Genomic DNA, 16,230 nt, shown 5'->3' on the forward strand with positions numbered 1-16,230 from the left:
ATAGTAATAACTACTGAATGCTTTTTAGTGGCTTATTATCTCTTCGCAATAGTTCTCTATTTTATTCATTAAGAAAAAGAGAGAGAGAGAGAGAGAGAGAGAGAGAGGGAGAGAGAGAGAGAGGCGGGGCCCACAATCATAATTAGACAGGAAAGGCAATTCCCTCATCAATACAAATACGAAATTTATATTGTTTTATGGATACACATCAACACCCTGAAAACAAAATTCCTTTAGTGTGATTCAAGCACTGACCAAAAATTGGAAAAAAAAATTGTTTATCATTAGGCGAATAAATTGTTTCACTATAATGAAATGGGAGAGTTGGGAAAATAAACAGCTAATTCATTGCAAATGCAAAACCACTCTTTCTCTATAAAATGAAAGCCACAATAAAGCTGATGGACCATGGATTATGAATACATTGTTCTGGGTTTTCAAAACCCAAAGATATTTTAAAAACCATAATCCAAACATAACCAAACCATAAAGCATCCAATAACAAATGTGTACATTTCAGCCCTGCCATTCCAGCCGGCAGTACCAACAAAATCCCCCCTTCATGCTCTCCTGACCAGCTCTATTTGGTTACACTCCATGAAAAGTCACAGCTTCCAGGTATCATTTGCCTTCGATTCATTGGATTTTGCAATTTCAACATAAAGAAATTAAAATTTAAAAATAAATAAATAGAAGTATCTGCAGGTCATAAACCCACAAGCTCAGCAGTTTTAATGTTTAAAATAAATGTTTAATGTCCAACTGCAGGACAAGGTGATATTGCAAATGTGGATCATTTTCTTCTCTGAGATGAACAAAGCAAATAGCAAAAGGAAAAGCAATCAAAGTTGCAGTATCCTGAAACTCTTGTTATTCATTACACTGTCAGCTTCATGTTGAAACAGGTCATCACATTTCGAAGTCCTTATCCCAACTCTTGGAAACTTTCTAATTTATTAGCCCAGAATGGTCTCAGAAAAATAAGAAATTTCCCATTGAACATATTACAAAAAAAGTATTGGTCAGTCACAGTTATTTTAAGAAAAAATAGGATTATTTTCATTATCCAATGACCGTAAATGGCTGAAAGACATGACCTGTTTGCAAGGTAGGGAAAAGTAATTTTTCATTTCCATAACCAATCACTTTGGATTTCCATTTCTTATGGTTTTCTATTGACTGTGATATATCTATTATTGCTGTGACAACCTATCCACTGACTCCAGCATCATATTCAAGAAGTACCTTTTATCAAACCATCTGACTTATATGTGAGACATCGCTATTTATTAGACTCTTAGAAAACACCCAGAGATTTCCTAAGCAAGAGAAACTTAAAGCATTAGGAGTTTTCCAAAGATGGAAGCTTTCTTTTCATAACATAATTAATACTGATGATAACACCAATAGCAGCTTCTATTGAGTCATTTATAAATCTGCTACTCACTATGTAGAATAGCTTATACATGACCTAGATTATTCCTGACATCTGACCTATGGTTTGGCTAGCTCCATTTTACACATGAGTAATTTTTGGGTCAGAGAGACCACCTAATTTGGCCATTGTCATCCAGCCAGTTAGTGGCAGAGTCAGAACATGAACTTGTTTGAGTCTTCCTGACTTCAGAGACTGTGCTTTTGATCAAAGTATTACATTTGGAGTTGGGAGACCTGGGTTTCAATGCAAAAACAATAAAATGTAATATAAAATTAAAAAATTATTTCTGCCTCAAAAATATTTCCAAATAACTGGAGAAGGAAGGGAGATGTATATAAATAATGCTGGAGAATCCAGTGCACTGTGAGACCAGACAGGTGGGGTATATGGAAGATAATACTTTTTAAAAGTGACTAACAGAAAAAGTATGAGATGATGCTACAAATAGTGAAATCAATTCAAATGAAGGTACCATGGTGAAAAGAGATGAGGTTTAACAGAAAAGTCACAATTAATATGCAAGAATCACTAGATTCTTCCAGGAGGAGGCGAATTGCTGGATTACAGAGACAAAGAATAGTGGTTAAGATCGCAGACTCTGGAGGCAAGCATATCTAGATATAAACTTAATCTCTGCCATTGCCAGCTGTGTGACATTAGCAAGCTATGTATAATTCTTTTCTACAAAACAGGAATAATGTCACTACTCATCTGCTAGGACTGTTGGGAATTAACATGTTACCTGTAGTAAGTGTTCAACATTTGGTCATTCACCATGGTCAATATTGGTTGAAATGTGATCACTTGCTATCAGTGTGACCTTGAGCAGTTAGTTTAATCTCTCTGTCCTTCCATTTATTTATCTTTAAAATGGGAATGATATTAGTAGTTCATCCTGTTTCCCCTGATTAAATAAGATAGTGTATGTAAGAAGATTTTGAAAAGTTTAAGAGTGTTCATAAGAGCATATAGAGATGTAGTAGTGGATCAAGACCTACTAGTGCCAGGCTAAACCATGAACATTTGATGTATGTATTTTGAGTCTATACTGATATATATTTCATTTCCAATGTATATTTCCTATCTCGATTGCCTTACCCAGTCTTTTTTTCCTCTGTAATATGTATTGGCTATGCCATCTTAGTCAAAACCATCGACCTTATTGAACACATTAAGAGTCTTTACTCCTAGTAAGATAAAACCACCCTCTCCCATGAGCCACGTATCTCCTCCACAGGCAACACCTCCTGCACAAAACAAGACATGGTATTTACTCCATCTTTCTCATCACCTAGTAACACCTTCAGCTTCTCCCACTGCCTATCACACACTGCCAGCTTCTTCATGTGTGGCAGCCCACATGACACAGGCTGTAGCAATAGGTGATGTTATTTGGGATCATTATTCCATAAGAAATTGCCAAATGAACATCATTGTATTATGTCACCATCTAATTTAATTGACATTCTTGCAAGAACTTGAAGTTTTGAGCAATCTTGTTGTTCTCTAATCTTTTCCATTCTAAAAAGACAGAACAGAGACTTCAAGGGGCAGTGCTGGACACAGAGGGAAATGGAATGTATTCTGATCACTGCAGCTCTCAGCAGTACTCTGACCCTGGCACACACCGTCTTTCTGAGCATTTTATGGTCAGGAGCCCTTTCCCTGAGCCTAGCATTCCTTCCCTCCTGAAAAAGGTGCCTGAGCCTCAGAGGAAGTGTGGCACTCTGTGGGCAGGAATTTCTTGATCAATCAATCATGAGAGACTGGTTTTTGTGGCCTAGTGGGAAGCTGCCTACAGGGAATGCCTTGAAAGAGATCAGGTAGGATCCCTAGTGAAGAAAATACCCCTCATAGTGAGCTATTCCTTTATTTGGTGAGAAAGACTTTCTTGTGGCCATCAAGCTGAAGTTTCAAATGGAAACATTCCTGGAAGAGAAAACAGCTTTATTTGCCCATAGGTCCTTTTCCAGGGTTAGGCTTCCTTAGTAGTGAAGACCAAGACTCCATCTAGGGGAAGAAAGTGTATACAATGGGTCAGATGGAGCCAGGTTTACTCACTGTGCCTGTTTACCTGTGCTGATGCTGTGTGTATAGAGTGTTTGAGTGACAGGATGAACGAAAGACAACCTTTGCTTCAAGAAAACTTTAGGCTGCTATGAAAGAGGGAGACAAGTTTTAATAAGCATACAAATGGTTGCCAAAGGACAAGAAATAACCAGGATGTACTGATCATGCTGGTCTCTTGGTAAATCTTAGGAAGATTTCAGGTTCAATTTCAAGTTATAATTTGAAATTTAGGAGAGCTGTAGAGTTCTGAGCAACCATAGGAAATTTAGGCAAATTTTTGGAAATATGGGTACAGGTGAGATAAAACTGGCTATTGAGATTGGATTAAAAATAAAGTATGAGGTTGGGCACAGTGGCTCACACCTGTAATCTCAGCACTTGGGGAATTTGACCAGCCTGGGCAACATAGCAAGACTTCATCTCTATTAAAAAAAAAAAAATCACAGGATGTGGTGGCACATAACTGTAGTCTCAGCTACTAAGGAGGCTGAGGCAGGAGGATTGTTTAGGTCCAGGAGGTCGAAGTTGCAGCGAGCCCTTATTGCACCACTGCACTCTAGCCCGGGCCACAGAGTGAGACTCTGCATGTTTTAAAAAAAAAAAAAAAAAAGGTATGAGAGGAAGACCTATGAACACAAGAGAACGGGATCAGTGAAAGGTACAATAAAGTTGATATCTGGTGGTGAAAGTGATGGGTGGTCTCTAGAGGTCTGAAATACTCACTATTGCCCTTTTCTGCTTCTCAGGATACTCAGCTGAACCTTTGAAGATTTTCAGCTTGTAGAATCAACTCTTCCCACTTCTGAGACAGTGTTGACAGACCAGTTGTTTATGAGTGGCTCACAGCTGGTGGGGTTAGGTATGAATCCTGTCATCTCCAATCAAGCACTTAGGATGCCTGAGGGTCAGCTTAGGCTCGCCTTTGCCCTTACCTCTGTGGTTCATTTCATCTGTGTAATTTGGGTTTTCAGCATTGCCTTCTTGATTTATGCCACAATTCCTTACTCTGGGATATAAAGCCTTCCTTGCATTAGTCTACTTGGCTAGGCCCCTAAAATGCAAAGAAGCCCTTATGAGCCTGTCTCTGGTATCAGACAGACCACTCCAAAGCCATGCTGAGTGATTCCTCTGACCTCAGGTATGCTGGCTGCAGGGCCCTCCCACAGCCAAGCCTCACCCTCTGTAAGTCAGATGAATGCTTTAAATATGGTGTTCCTGTCCCTTTGGGAATGGTAATTAGGTCTGAGGGACTGCTGAAGCCATACGTGCTCTTTTCTAGTCTTTCTCCCTTTACATTCCAGCCTACTGTTGGCGTTCTACAATGCCTTGGTGTTCTGGCTCCTCACTGATCTACAATAGTTATCCTATTAGACAACAACAGACAGAGTTTGTGTCATCCTTAATGGCATGATCACCATTAATGCATCTGAATGGTATTTGTGTTGAATTCTGTGTCTAATTCATTACGGGTGCATTTTAGAACATTTTTATTATTATTTACTGTCAATAGAAATATTGCACTTGAATATAAAGACATAGCTTAAGAATTAGAGCAAAAATACAAACAAACAATATCATGAGAATTCAGATCACTGCAGACAAAAAGAGAACATCTTGTAAATTTCCAGAGAGTGAGAGAAAGGGAGGGAGGGGTAAAGAGAGAGAAATCTAATAGGATTAGCTAACAGAATTCATCAGAATTTTTAAAAAGCAGCCTTGGAAGCTAGAGGACAATAGAGCTATGCTCTCAAATGCTGGAAAAAAAACATTTCCTTACTTAGAGTTGCATACCTAACCAAACTACAAATAAAGTGAGAAAATGGAACTAAAACATTTTCTAACACATAAAATTTTAATTTTAGCCCCCATGAATCCTTTCTCAAGAAGATACATAACCCATCAAAAGGAGGGAATACAGCAGACAGGAGATTCAGGAAGTTGGTAAAGCAGTAAGAAAGGGAAGTACAGGAAATCCTCAAAATGGTGGTGAAAGGAGACCCTTAGTGACTGCACTGCTCAGAGTGTAGCAGCCAACCCACCCAGAAGAGGGCAGACCAGGAGTCTCTGAGAGTTCCTCAAAAAGAAGAAATGGACAGGTGCATCTGAATAATTGGGAGGATATTTATTATTGCAAAACCGCAATTACTTTTGCACCAACCGAATAGGCAGCTGATGAAGACTTAAGTATGTTAAAGCTATGAAAACAAAGCACAAGATAATTATGAATTCTGGAATGGGGGTTGGGAGAGTGGAAATTATACTACATAAATAATAACCACAGTATGTTCTAACTCAGTAGTGAAAACACTGAATATTGATCTAAACAAATTAAGATATAACTTTATTGGGAGTGTGAGGATGAGAAGGAGTATTGAGGGTGGAGGTGAATGGAGAAAGGTACGGAAGGAAGTTAGCAGATAAAGCCTAAGCTGGAAAAAAGTTTAAAAAGGAACAGTATAAGCATGTTCCTTAGAGATATAGAGCACAATTCCCTAAGAATCTTGTATTGAAATTCAAAGTGGTTCCTTTTGGGAGCGGGAGTTGACTGGAGGTAGAGCAGCAAGGGAATGATGTTTTGTAGCAAGCCTTTTAGAATTCTAGAGCTCTTTAATCCATGTGCACCCACAACTGTCATAGACATAAATGCAGCATGCATTTTACCTGCTTTATTTTATTTACTTATTTATTTAATTAATTAATTTATTTTTTTGAGGCAGAGTCTTACTCTGTGGCCCAGCCTGGAATGCAGTGGTGCAGTCTTGGCTCACTGCAGCCTCCACCTCCTGGGTTCAAGTGGTGCTCCTGCCTCAGCCCACCGAGTAGCTGGGATTCAGGTGTCTGCCACCACGCCTGGCTAATCTTTGTATTTTTCGTAGAGATGCGGTTTCACCATGTTGGCCAGGCTGGTCTGGAACTCCGGACCTCTGGTGATCCACCCGCCTCGGCCTCCCAAAGTGTTTGGATTACAGGCATGAGCCACTGGGCCCGGCCATTTACCTACTTTAAAAAAGTGATTTGGGGTACCTCTGTAACCAGGAGAGCATCATCTTTAGAGAAAAATTAGGGGTCTTAAGGGGCATGAAAGAGGAGACACATTGTGGTCTTAATTATTGTGATATGTACCTTAGTGAAGTCCTCCCCACTGTGCCTTAGGAAAAAGGCCCATTGTACATTGGAAGATAAATCAGATTATCGCTTTCTAGGTAAGATATTATCTAGGAGTTAAAAGTTGGCTTCACACAAGTCGGATTTGTCTTCATAAAACCCAGTGCCTAGTTGATAAAGTAAAATCTGAGCTGAGAGTTTATATTTGGAACAAACAGAGCTGTAACCCCTCACTGTCCTGTTAGGCACAGTCAAAGTTTGCTTACAATATCATTATTTTGACAATTTTTTCAGCTTGAAGGGAAAACAGAAGGAACAGCCCAACATTAAATTACTCACTTGAATGACTTTCCAAATTGAAATCACAAAGATTGCAAGTATAGAGTTGTAACTACGCAGGAATCCATTGGAAATAATTTCAGATTCAAACATTGCCATACGGTCCTGTTGATTTCAATGGAAACAACTTACTCATGTGGATAATACTATGCAGATGGGGCAGTGGTACCGGGACCCTCTGCCAAGGATGTCTCTGCCCCAGCCCACATCTCACACCCAGATTTTTCCTACATTATCTGTAGGGATTATACACTGCACATCTTTTTAAGGGGATGGGGAGGAGCTGAGGTTGGAATGGTATACACACACATAACACTAGGTATCCTTCAGACAAGAGGGCTTCTGCTGGGAAGACAATGTGATTCATCTATAAGGTGGTTATCTACCAGGAGGATGAACTCATTTGCCAAAGTCTGTTGTGAGCATTCTCCCAGCCAATGACACAAGGAGTAGGAAATGGCAGCATGTTAAGGAATCCCAAGGAAGGGGTCCCATGTGCACCTAGTACATCAAATAGACTTGTACCTGCAAGTACAGAGTTGGTAACCACACAGGAACAACTCTGTGTCACAAGTTAAATAGTCATACAAATTATTTTCATAATTAGAACGCACCTTTCTTTACATTTCTCACCTTTCATCTCCCCTTCATTCACCTAAAGTCTAGATCCTCCCTAGATAGAAAACAAAGGTTGTTGTCAAAGACTGCTTCAACTGAGATTTAAAAACAGTGTGCCACACAGCTTCCTGGTGGTGTATACTGGGTACTGTATGGGTTTAGAGGTATCATGTGCCAGTATTTTTAGGTGTGAGAGACTCTCACTTCTCTAGAAGGCCCTTCCCATCCTGTGTGATAGCACTTCCGGATCTTAACTAGCTAACACGATGGCCATTGTAGGACATGCTCATTCGCATATATCAAATTCTGGATCTGCATTCCAAACTGGAAAATAATTTCAAAAATTTAATCACAAATAAGCATACTCATAGTACTCATGTAAAACCCCCTTTGTTAGTTTTAGATAAGATCTACTTGCAAATTATTTATATTTCATAATTTTGAAAGTCAATTCCATATGGATAATGGAGCTGTACAGATCTCTATTGAGCCATGCTTGCCTCTCAGCCTAGTAAATACACTGGTCAGCTGGCTGACTGCAGTAGCAGGAATATGTTTCCAACGCTTCCTGGCACCAGGGTCTCTGCTCCAGCTGCCTATGCCACCGTATCATATCCAGCCTGCTGGTGTCACTTTTCGGTCCCTCTCTTCTCCACATCAAGCAGGCGAGTCATCTTAAAATGGAATTCAGAACTTGTCATTCCTCTTATTCTAACTTTCTGGGTCTTCCTGTTGCAGGGACCCCCAATTCCTGAGTGTGAACTGCCAGGGGTTCATGAGGCTCCAGGCACCCACTCCTCATCCCATGCCCTGCTGGGCCTTGCTCACTGTATCCCAGCCACAGTGGCCTCCATTCCAGCCTTTGAACTCACCACTCTGCCTACCTGGAGTGCTCTTCTACTGTCGGTACCTGGCTAACTCCTACTCATCCTCTGGTTTCAGCTTAAATATGATTTCCTCTGAGAAAACTTTTCTGACAGACCCCACATCAAAAACCGGGCCTCAGGCAGGGCGAGGTAGCTCATGCCTATAATCCCAGAACTTTGGGAGGTCGAGGCAGGCGGATCACGAGTTCAGGAGATTGAGACCATCCTGGTTAACATGGTAAAACCCTGTCTCTACTAAAAAAATACAGAAAAAAATTAGCCAGGCATGGTGGCGGACGCCTACAGTCCCAGCTACTCTGGAGGCTGAGGCAGGGGAATGGTGTGAACCTGGGAGGCAGAGTTTGCTGTGAGCTGAGACCGTGCCACTGCACTCCAGCTTGGGTGACAGAGCGAGACTCTGTCTCAAAAAAAAAAAAAAAAAAAAAAAAAAGCTGAGCTTCCTCTCAATATAATTCTCTCTCATGATATGCAGCACTGTATTTTTTAATAATTTGCAGTGATCATTTTTTTTGTTCCTTAGATTAATATCGATCTCCCCCACTGGACCATAAGTGCCATGAGGATGGTGTCTGTTTCTTTATTTCACTGTTCTACACTCAGTACCTAGCAGACACTCACTTTGCATTTATTGGATACCCTGCAGGTTTTTAATGTTGATTTTTTTGCCTTTTCTTTCCAAGAAGGTGTCGGCAATAGTTTGAATACTGTCATCCCCCAAATTATATCCTCTTGGAGCCTCAGACTGTGACCTTATTTAGACATAGGATCTTCGCAAACATAATTAAGTATCTCAAGATGAAATCATCCTGTGTTTAGGGTAGGCCCTAAATTCAATGACTGGTGTACCTGCAGGAGGAAGAAAGGACACAGAGACACACAGACATGCAGGGAAGAAGGCCACAGAGGCAGAGGGTGGAGTGAGGCAGCTACAAGCCAACGAGTCCCAAGGGTGGCTGAGGCCATCAGGAACTGTAAGGGACAAGGAAGGATGTTTTCAGAGAGAAAATGGACCTGCTGACATCTTGATTTCACACTTGAGGTCTCCACAGCTGTGAGAGAATAAATTTCTCTTGTTTTAAGCCACCAAGTTTGTGAAATGCCTTAAAAGACCAATACAAGTGTCATAAAATGAATGGTACTTTTCTTTAACCTTTAGGACTTGCTGTCACAAAGTTACTGTAGAAGAAACTGACACAAAGATGAGGGTCCATATTTGATAAACATTCTCTACGAATGCCTAGAGAATGGTAGAAACAGAATCTTGGAATTAAAGGGGTCATTATATATAATTTTGTTCAACGTCTCCACGATATAAGCAGCCTCTACAGAGCATCCCTTCTAGATTATTCTCTGGCCTCCAGTAGATGACAGGAAGCTCACTATCCCACAGGGTCACACAGAGGCAGGGCATTTAAGGAAAACAGCCTACATGCCATATAACCCAGAGCAGACCATTAGACTAGTCCTCTCTATACTGTCACAGCTACCATGTGCTTTCAGAGTTTCAAAGAAGTCAGGCAGCTTCAAAGGGTGGCAGTGCTGTGGTCTAAATGCAGATAAAACCTTGCCCTGTCATCCTTAAACCAAATTTGATTTTTGCAAGGAAAAAAAATAGGAATACTATTCACTGACATAATTTTATTCAATTATCTCTGCCCAAATGCCTGTGGCAACTGAAGAATAGAGTTAATTTTCATTCTTGTGACCAATACCCTAGTCAAATTAAATCAAATCAACTAGATTTTTTTTTTTAGCACTTTCTTACTTTCTGATAAATGTCTCGCTGAAGCAAAACACTTACCAAGAAAAGTAAGCTTGCCATAGCATACACCTCAATAAATCTTGCCAAACTGTGTCAACTGTATGGCCAACATTTAGATGACAAACAGAAACTTCCATGTATCCAGAAGACCCGTTCATGCCTCCTTCCATTCACTGATAACCCCAATGGCAGCTAATCTCCTGAGCTGTCATTCATTAGATTAACTGTGCTGAGGTTTGGTTTTAGGGGTTTGGTTTTTTTGTTTTTGTGTAAGAGGTAAAATAGACATACTATAAAATTTACCATTTTAACCATTTTTAAATGTATCTTTCAGTGGCATTAAAAGTTCTGCCTGTTTTTGAATTTGATGTATGTGGACTCATGCAGAATGTACTTTTGAGTACTGCTTCTTTGATTTGGCATCATTTACATCATCTTATGTTTCTGCAAAGACAGTTAAATAAATATGTCTTTTAAGTATTTTATCTGTGGGAGAACAACACATGTGAAACTCTTAAGATGGGTGGTATTCTGGGTTAAAAGTCCCCTGGAGACATGTATTATGTTTGTCCATTACACATAAAAGTAGTTTTGATGCTGTCAAAGTATTCCCTTAGAGACCAACTGTACTCTCTGGATGACGGTTCACTGCTTGTGTTTTCTGAGCATCTGAATGTTAGTATCTGCCGCCACAGTGAGAAGCATTGTGGCTGAACACTGGGCTGGGGGTAGCAGAAGCTCATAGAGAATGAGCTTCCTTTTTTTGGAAAAAAAAAAAAAAAAAAAAAAAGAAAGAAAAATGAATTTGGAAATTCTCTTAATTTAGAAAGTGGTAAGGAGTGACTCGAGCCTCAAATGCTATCATTGTGCCTGTTAAATGAATAATAAGCTACCCTATAAACCTGAGCTGCTGATTTATAATGCATGCTATTTTAAAGGTTATAGGACATACTGTTTAATGACCTAAAATAAAACATTTTTATTTAGCTTTATGGGCCTTGTTCTACTAAATATCATATTCCCCTCTGCACCAAAGGTTCTGGAATTGTCTCTTGCTCATCCTGTTTACAAATCTAGACAACTCTTGGTCAATCTGCAGAAGATCAGTTGACTTCTGTTCCCAGGAGCCCTCTTGCGGTCAGTTCTCAGCAGGGAGAGGATTCATTCATGTGGTCTGATACCTGTTAACTTTACTGGATGCAGATGAATAGGCAGATCATACTTGGAAGGTAGGCAGGGTGAGGGGAGTGGTATAATATTTTGGTTCTCGATCACTTGTTATTCCATTTAGCCTCCCATCTATGAGCCCATCCTCTTCCCTGTTTTCAGTGCCTCAGGGCCATCTTTAAAGAACAATCAAACAGCTACAAATTTTAGAACAGTTTCAAGATGAAAAAATGGTTACCTACCACTGAAATAGTAGAATGCTCCAGAGAAACTGCAGGAAAGTCAAATCGTATGCATGAACAAGGAGGGCTACAGGGAGCTAGGACATAGTCTTTATGAGACTCATGGAGTCAAATGGAAGATGCTGATATTTTCCCATGACAGTACAGTATAAAATCCTATCTTCATCCCTCTTCCAGGTGAAGCCTTTTCTTGATAGCCATGTCATCTGTATGGACATGGGTAATCGTATGGTGTTCTTAATTAGGCATCAGACTTACTTATATTCACCATCCATCACACAAAAGACCATGCCAAGTACAAGAGTCAGAATCTCAATCACAAGCCACATGTAAGAATACCGAGGTTTCAACAAGCAGAGCAGCTGCCACAGTCACATCCCTATATGTCTTCAAGAGCCTCCTCCCCTGCCCACCAGTGAAGTCAAAGGCCCTCCTCTTCCCCTTACTGTCCCTCATGGGTTGACAAGTGAGCAAGAGGACAGTTTCAGAACTGTGTTGCCCAGAGAAGCCCTGGCTTCACAAGGTGCTGCTGATTGCTATCCTGACAGATTACTTGTTTCATATGCAAAGAAGGAAAGAAAAGAGGAGCCCCCGGGGATCTCCCTGCTCTGCAGCAGTCAGACATAGCCTGCGGGTATGGGGCAGGCAGACCAGGGCCTTGCAAGGGCCCCTGCAGAGGAATGAGTCAGAAAACAGTAAACTGAGAGCAGCTGAACCCTGAAGTGGCTCCCTAGGTCTGAGCAGGGATCATAGAGTTGAAGAGCAAGAAAGGACCCCTTCTTTTTACAGATGAGGAAACAGAGGCACTGAAGGGTAAGTTGTACGCTGGGATCACAGACCTAGTTAGGGCCAGGGCTAGAAGGAGAACTCAAATTGCCTGAATTCTAAGCCTGAACTCCTTCTCCTGCATATATGAACTAATCCAGAAAAGGCAGCTCCTTCAAGAAGGAATCAGTATGGAATGTCAGTGGGTGATTGGGGTGGGAGGAGGATGGTAGATTGATGACACATTAAGGCTCTATATGAATGGGCAAGAAACCTAAGCATAGCCGACACACTGGCCTAACACAATTCACTTTTAGGAGTGCTATTTTAGTTGGGGATAAAGGACTGCAGGGGTTCCCAGCAGCCCTCAAAAGTGAGCCTCAGAAAAAATGTAGTGTTGGCCAGGCATGATGGCACACTCCTGTAATCCCAGCACTTTGGGAGGCTGAGGTGGGCAGATGACTTGAGGTCAGGAGTTTGAGACCAGCCCGGCCGACATGGTGAAACCCTGTCTCTACTAAAAATACATATAAAAAAATTAGCTGGGTGTGGTGGCACATGCCTGTAATCCCAGGTACTCAAGAGGCTGAGGCACAAGAATCACTTGACACCAGGAGGTGGAGGTTGCAGCCGAGACCATGCAACTGCACTCCAGCCTGGGCGATAAAGTGACACTTGGTCTCACAAACAAAAAAAAAAGAAGAAAGAAAAAATGTAGTGTTTTTGTTTGTGTGTGTATGTATATATACGCAATGGTTTTTAACACACACTGACATGTTCCAATGCCCTAGCAAAATGCAGAATCAGAAATTTTTATGCTAAAAATAATTCTTATTCTTAAGAAAGAGACATTGAAGGTAAGGGCATTAAATGGCTTGCTTGCCCTTTCCACTCTCTCACCCCCCAAAAGCAATTGTGACCCTTTGGCCAACACAGTAACCCACAGTAAACAGTCTGATTCTTCCTATGCAGCCATGGAATGGACTCTGGCCAGCTACAAACAACTGGGAATTATTTGTTAAATTGTGTATCTGATTTTTGAAGAGAGTGATTCAAACTCATTAGCATTCCAGAATTGGCACTGGGAACCATGAAAGAAGATGAAATCCCAAGAGATACTACTTTTAAAGTGTAAGTACTGATGGAATATGTGGCATCCTGTAATATGGTCCTTCTCTGCTTGGGCTGTGCATTAGAATCGCCTGGGAAACATTTTAAAAATGTAGATGCCTGGGACACACCTCAAAGTAAGTAAAACCGGGGGCAGTCCCCCGACTAAAATACAACAAAAATGTTTTCTGAGTAATTCTAATCCACAGTGAGGTTTGAGAATCATTGGTATAACCCAACTAGATTCTTTAGAAATAACAAAATAAACCTAAAGAGATTGAGTGAGTTTCTGTAATTGCCTTTGTAGATGTAGCAACGAGAGGCTAGAATCCAGTTCTCCTAACTGCTAGTCCAATAATCCTTCCATTATCCAGCACTTCCTCCTATGTAGTGGTCATATCTTAGATGGAATAAGGAATTCAATGTGGATAAGATACATACTCCTTGGAGAGAAGCTGTTACTGTCCAATAAGCAAACTAACAGAAAACTAAACAAACAAATTAGTAAGTTCATTTTGACTATCAAAGACAACATCTTTTATATCCATAACATTTCTCTTTCAAATAAATGGAATCTTAAAGTAAATTGTCAGAGACAGAGAGAGAGGATAGAATTATCAGTATATTCATATCAACTTGGAATAATCCTTAATTAACATCCAATCATTGAATCCTTTTAATGGAGTAATCAGAACATTAGGATAGTCAGTAATCTAACATTAGGATCAGGGATGAGTGTGCCTATAAATAATCAGAATTCAAATGGATGAGATGCTTATCCAAATTATTGCAGCCTCTCAACTCACTCACTCATCCTTCAGATAATGTTGTTCTTTTTCCCAATATAGCAGTTCCTTCCCAGTTCAGTATGCCCTTCTACCTATATTCTGTATTTTCTTTCTTTTTATAACATTATAGCTCTATTACAGAGCTAACTTCAAAAGTTCTACTACCCTAAATAAATTGCTTCATTCTTTCTTGCTCCTGTTGTTGCTTTGTCTGTTTAGCTGAGTTTTATATGATCATTAACACAATGTTCATCGAAATTTTCAAATAATGCAATGCACTAAAAATCTGGCCCCAAAGTGTATTTGCTATGAAAGTTTGCAGCAGCTCTGAGAGGATTTTAATGCAACTATCATTGCCATGGACCCTGTGGTCAGATAGACTGGTTTAGCATCTTTGTTCTGCCTCTTACTAGTAGTGTGTCCTTAACATTTCCACCTGGTAAGTAGGAGAGAGATAGTCATAGCATTTGTCGTATAAGGCTGTTGCAAGGATTAAATAAGATTCATATAAAGTACTTAGGGCTGTGCCAGGAACATAGCAGTAGTTTAGAGGTAGTATTTAAATAGACTGTAAGTCCCCAGATGATAGTTGGTAGTCCTAAAACAGAACCCAGGCAATTATATCTTCATAAGACCTGCTTATTTACTCAGTGTTTTCATCTTCCTTTCTGTGTGAAACTTGTACTTTTGGTCTGCCCTGACACAGAGTTGTGTTTTGATTATGCACATCTGGCCGGCAAGAACCAAGTGCTTCCCTGTATTGCACTTAGCACAGTGCCACATGTAATTATAGGCTTAACACTTCCCTTCTGATGATAATGATGATGACAGTAACAGCACCATTGATAATGGCTAAGAGATGACAAATAACCTGAAATTCAAAACTTGCCTAAGGAGGGGCTCCCTCTCCTTAGCTCTGGGCTGAACACAATAAAAATGATCATCTCAATCATGGATGCAATTAAGCACTTCCCTGCTGGAAGCTGAAACTAAAGGATCCAAATGCATGTGGGCTGCCCTAGGGTGTATCTCATGCCTTCCTCATGCTGCCGGCTGTGCTACAAAACATTAAGAGGCCATCAAGCACCCCAGACCCCAAGTGATGCCAGGTGGCCAGGGTGGTCTCTTGAAGCTTTGTCCTTTTTGCTTTCGGTTTTCTTGTTCTCTCTCCTCTGCTCTCTCTTCCTTGTAGAATGAAAGTTCAGTTTTGAACAGGTCACTGGTTCCCATGGTTTTCAGAGCTTCTTGAACTCTCTGACTGTAGTATTAGCTCTGCAGTCTTGTTTTGCACAGTCCGCATTGTGAGTCCATGTAAGCGGAGGTTAAACATTGTCCTTTTTCCCTTGGCTAGTTTATAATGGCATCAGAATATAATGAATGAAAGACATGCTATGTGAGAGAAAAGAACGGACCTAGAGAAGCTGAAGGAATTGAACATCAACTTGGACAAGTCCCTCGACAATCCTTCCATTGACAGAGCTTTCAGAAATTTCCCAGCTAGGCACTAAAGTGGTTTTGTATCCCAAATGGCCTCTCTCTACCAATTAGGAAAATTAATTCAAAAGTCAAAAAGATGGAATAGAGTGAGCTCTGATTCCCTTAGAGGACAAGTGTAAAGAATGAGAGGCTGACTGAAGAACAGCAACAGAAATATGTAGCTTCAGGTGAGACACAAAGAGGAGACACACGGGCAAAGCTCTCCTTTGCTCAGCAACTCTACGCACTCAGCCCTTTTAAACATATCCATCTTCAGTTCTCCCTCTGTCTTTGCCAGGCAATTAGCTTCCAAGTTTGAGGCAGACCAATTAGGATATCGATTGCTGTATGAATGAAAGGCAACACTGGTAACTATGTAATGCTGGATAATGAAAATTAAGAATGCCAACATGAGTGTTTCAGAAAATCAAGCTTCTCAATGTGACTTGACTATTTGCTACGT

At 40.5% G+C, this 16,230-nt stretch overlaps 1 protein-coding gene across 5 annotated transcripts in view; it reads right to left on the reverse strand.

Annotated features, from left to right (window-relative positions):
• Positions 1 to 16,230, reverse strand: part of DCC (DCC netrin 1 receptor) — a 1,219,717-nt gene that overhangs the window by 832,004 nt on the left and 371,483 nt on the right. The gene's annotated exons all lie outside the window — the stretch shown is intronic.

The sequence above is a fragment of the Macaca thibetana genome, chromosome 18 (genome assembly GCF_024542745.1).
Source record: "Macaca thibetana thibetana isolate TM-01 chromosome 18, ASM2454274v1, whole genome shotgun sequence".
NCBI classification, from domain to species: Eukaryota; Metazoa; Chordata; class Mammalia; order Primates; family Cercopithecidae; genus Macaca; species Macaca thibetana.